At 45.3% G+C, this 5,109-nt stretch overlaps 1 pseudogene; it reads right to left on the bottom strand.

Moving 5' to 3' along the window:
* Positions 1-1,069: 1,069 nt before the first annotated feature.
* On the bottom strand, positions 1,070-4,723 carry LOC113198505 (regulator of chromosome condensation-like; annotated as a pseudogene).
* Between the last annotated feature and the right edge of the window lie 386 nt (positions 4,724-5,109).

Raw genomic sequence — 5,109 nt, 5'->3', positions numbered from 1 at the left:
TTAGGAACAGGAAGAATGGCAGGTGACTGCAGAAAGTCTTGATGGAGCTCCAACTTCTCAGAGTGTGGGCACCAAACCCAAACTCCCAGGGAAGGAGTTTGTGTTTTTTGATAGGAAAAGCCAGAACCGGCCACGACCTTGGGAGGAAAGGATTGATTACATCTCTGGGTGAGCCCTGTTCCTTCTGACAAATCCTTTCCCCTCTCCGTCACCCACTTCATTCTTTAGGTCTCAGGATGAATCCAGAAAGAAGGAAGAACAAGAAGAAAAAATTTTGATCTGCTGACAGGGAAAAGGCTGGAGATGACAGAGTGCTTGGAGCTGGTGGGAGGCTTGCTGGAACCTTATTTATTTATTTATTTGGTACTGGGGATTGAACTCAGGGGCACTCTACCACTGAGCCTCATCTCTAACATCCCAGCCCTATTTTGTATTTTATTTAGAGACAGGGTCTCATTGAGTTGCTTAGCACCTTGCCATTGCTGAAGCTGGCTTTGAACTTGAGATTCTCCTGTCTCAGCCTCCTGAGCCGCTAGGATTATAGGCGTGTGCCATCGAGCCCAGCCCTGCTTCCCTGTTTTTGAAGGGGGGTGTTGGGGCAAGGAATGAGGCCCTCAGAGGCTTCATCAGCTTTGTTTCTTGTCCTCAACTAATAGGGCTGTGTGCTGGCCCACACTGGACTCAGATGAGACCATGATTTCCTCTAGCTGTCTACCTGTCATCTCCATGAAGCTCCTGCTTTTTCTTCCAAACCCATGCAGACCGTAGGATGCTGGCCAACAGAGAAGTCCACCCAGGTCTTGGTGGAGTTCTTAAAGGATATCAGGTTCTGGGGTATGAAGCATGATTCTGTGTCTGGAGTTCCAAACTGATGGCAATTGGAGAGGCCCTTGCAAGAGATGGCAAAAAAGGAAGCAGCACCATCCTGGAATCTCACGTGACCCTGTTTCCCCTGGATTTCAGCATCACTTGCTGGAGGACCACAAGCTATTCAAGGCTTACTACAGTTGGCGAATAATTCAAGCACATGGCTCAACTGGGCCTGCTTCCCACACGGTGGTGGTCAATATCACCCATGGTTGTTTCCTGAGGCCACTAACCATGGACATGTTCAGCTATATTTGCACGAGCATCATGCTCTTCTTAATGTGCTCCAATAGCCAAAACACAATCTTCTTGTACTTGAAGAGTCCCAGAAGAAGATTTGGCTGTGTGATTGCTGACACCTGTATCACTTTGTATTGCAGTTCTGATTTCCTACTAACCATGTCCCAACCCTCCACTGATATGACCCTTCCCAGGGCACCCTCATCATTGCAATGAAAGGACTAGACCTGGTCACTTTTGCACACATGGTGGTGTGAATGCCCAGCCTTGGCCTTCACAGCCTCCTCCAGAGCAGGCACCAGAGCTGGCTTCTTCCTGTCCATCACATTCTCATTCAGTCCTAGTTGACCATGTCACATTACCCTGGCTCAGTGTCAGCACCAAGCCTGATTCTGTGCTGCAGGACTGTGAAAGATGAGTTTGAAGAAGAAAGCCTGTGGGAACATTTCTAGTTAGGAGGGCCTCCCAGTGGGAGAGGAGGCCCTGCAGGGGAGTGGGAGCCAGGAACGCGGCAGGAGGCAGCAGCCTGTATTGTCTAATTACAAGAGCCCTTCATATTCTTGGTTTGGGGCATGGCATTTTCTTGGGGTGGCCATCTCTTAGCTATATACTTTGGTGCTATCTCCCTGTCCTTGGTGCAGGTCAGCTACAAGAAATGCCACACTCATCATGAGAAACTAATGTGACTCCATTTTTGAGAAATCAGCATCAGAGCAGAGCCTGTCCAAGGAAGGGGGCGTGACCCTTGTCCTTGGAAAAACCTACAGAGCTCTCTTAAGCACTACCCACACAGCTGAGTTGTTTATCTGTAAATAACAGGAGAGATCTGTGGCGCCAGATGTCCCTGACTCAGTTAGACTAGGTGAGGACCCATAGCAACCCCCCTAGCAACCACCAATCAGCATGAGACAGGGAAAATACCTGGAATGCCAGGTGACCCCCCTAGTAATTTATGGTGGTTGATAACATGTTGGGAAACCATGTAGTTTAGCATGTACACCCCTGGTGGCCTAAACCAATCAGTTCAAAGGAATCCCCCTCTTGTACTAACCAATCACCCCTACCCATCTTGTTCTCTCCATTGAATGTGCTAATCAATGTTAAGAGTTGTTGTTTGGGGCTGGGGATGTGGCTCAAGCAGTAGCGCGCTCACCTGGCATGTGTGCGGCTCCGGTTCGATCCTCAGCACCACATACAAAGATGTTGTGTCCGCCAAAAACTAAAAAATAAATATTAAAATTCTCTCTCTCTTTAAAAAAAAAAAGAGTTGTTGTTTGACTTTCCCACGGTATGGAATGAATTGCTGTGTGATGTTGTGACGCATAGAGTACCTCCAAAACCTATAAAATCTCACTGAACAAAGGACCGGGACTCACTCCCTCAGACCACTGCGTGGGGAACGGTTGTGAGTCCAGGCTCTTAGTTAGACTCTTGTGGGCTTTCATCGGATTCAGCTTCTGGACATCTATTGGGGTCCCACGAATCTGGCATAACAACCAACAGGCTGCAAACAGATCCAATCCCAACCCTGAAATAGAGAGGGCATTTATAAGCTCTTTAAAGGGTATTTTACGAAAGCCCTCAGAATTTAAAAATTCTACAACTACTGAGCTTCCTAACTTCCCTCCCGTACCCATGCCCAGGTTGGGAAAAGTTAGTAGTTCTGTTTGAATGATAATTAAACAGAAAACCTTCACAGGTTCTCTTCGATTGTTGACTCTGGAACACTTGCATTGTTTTATATATCTGGAGACAAATTAGTAATACACACACACACAGACACACACACATATGTATATAATCTTTAGAGGTCAAATGTTTTCCTAACACATGCTGATTTTTTTCTTTTTCAGACTATATATTTTTTTAGAGCTGTTTTAGGTTTATAGCAAAATTGAGTGGAAATTACAGAAACTTTCTGTGTACCCCTACCCCCATACATGCATAGCCTCCTCCACCATTAACATTCTGCATCAGAGTGGTACATTACTTGTATGTACCTGCACTGACCACACAAAGCTCATAGTTCACACTAGAGTTTGCTGTTGGTATTATACATTCTGTGGGTTTTGACCGAAGTATAATGACATATATCCACCATTGTAGTATCATAATAATTAGTTTCATTGCCCTAAAAATCTTATTCTGCCTCCTCATCCCACCTGTGTTTGTCAGCTTTTCATTGCTGTGACCAAAATACCTCATAAGAATAATACAGAAGAGGAAAAGTTTGTCCCGGTTCACAGTTTCAGAGGTTTAGTCCATGGTGGGCCAACTCCATTGCTCTGGGCCCAAGGTGAGGCAGAACATCATGCAGAAGGGTATGATGGAGGAGCACTTCTCCTTTCATGTTGGCCAGGAAGTTGTGGCAGTGGGGACTGCATGGAGGATGCATCCATCCTGGGGACATCCCCATTGACCCACCTCCTCTAGCCATACCTACCTGCCTATAGTTACCACCCAGTTAGCTCATTCAAACCAGTATGTACTGCTTAGGCTTCAGCCCTCATAATCTAATCGTAGCTCTGAACATTCCTGCAATAACATAGGAGTTTCAGGGGGGATACCTCATATCTAAATCATAACATCACCCAACACTGTCCCCTGGCAAACACCGATCTTTTAACTATGTCCATTGTTTTGCCTTTTCTAGAGTTTCCAGTTGATTGCCTTCTTTCCAAGTGACCTTCATTTAAGGTTTTCCTATGACTCTTCATGGTTTTATAGCTCCCTTCTCTTTTTCCTTTTTTGGTGCTGGAAATTGAAGCCAGGTCTCACACATGCTAGGCAAGTGCTCTACCCCTGATCTATACCCTGGCCCAACACCACATTTCTTTTTAGCTTGAGTTATATTATATTGTCTGGATGCCTCACAGTTCCTTCACCTACTAAAGAAATCTTTCCAGGTGCTATGTCTGTAATCCCAGTTACTTGGGAGGCTGAAGCAGGCACATCACAAGTTCAAGGTCAGCCTGAGCAACATAGTAAGACCCTGTCTCAAAATAAAATAGAAAGGGCTGGGGACGCGGCTCAGTGTAGAGCATTTGTCTAGCCTGCTCGAGCCCTGGGTTCCATCACTAGGACTGAAAAACAAAAATCTTGATTGCATCTAAGTTTTGTCAATTATGAGTAAACCTGCTATAAACCATAAATCTCCTTTTCATGAGTATCATGGCCACAAAGAAGATGGAAAGACTGCTCACACCTGCATAAACAAACATCACAAACTTTCTTACCTCCCACTTGTTCTTCTAGAATCCCATTTGTCTTTCCTAGAGAAATCCATCTGTTCTCCCAGAGACCTTTTGCATTTCCTTCCTTCTCCCTACTTAACTAAGTAAAGTAGGTAAGTAAATATCCAAATTCCCACCACTCCTTCGAGTTACTCATCTTTGAGCACCCCATGTATAGGTGTGTTGTGAATGTGAAATCAGATGAAATGTCTTATCTTTCCTTGGCCTATGTATTGTCTGTCAGTCAATTGCCAGGCTCCTAAGTACTGAACCTGTCCTCGGGAAGCTTGTATTCTACCAACAACAAGGTTGAGCTTCTCATGCGATACCTCAGGCTTGTAGGTGGTGAAGTCAGACTTCGAGCTTGCCAGTGTTGACTGCATAGTGCACTGACATTTTGCTGGCTGCAGTGGGTCACTTCTGTAGTTCTAGCTACCCAGGAGGTTGAGGCAGGAGGGTTGCTTGAGGCCAGCAGTTCAGGGACAGCATGGGTGACAGAGCAAGGCTCCACTTAAAACATTACAAAAGATGAACACACTGAAATTCAGGGAGAGACAGGATAAGCTTCTTAGGGAGTTTTGAGTGCAGCCCAGTTACCAGTGTGGAGAACTGTGTAGATCAGAGATTCTTCCTAGAGACAATCAACACTGAAATGGAAGCCATTGTCTTCTGTATGTAACACTATATTTACATTAAGTGTTCTCTAAAGTTTGTTTTATTACAGCAATGGGAATGGCCATCTCTACCCATCTCCTCCATCCAATTAGAA

Source organism: Urocitellus parryii, chromosome 8, assembly GCF_045843805.1.
Source record: "Urocitellus parryii isolate mUroPar1 chromosome 8, mUroPar1.hap1, whole genome shotgun sequence".
Classification (NCBI taxonomy): domain Eukaryota; kingdom Metazoa; phylum Chordata; class Mammalia; order Rodentia; family Sciuridae; genus Urocitellus; species Urocitellus parryii.
This window is presented reverse-complemented; position numbering and strand designations above follow the sequence as displayed.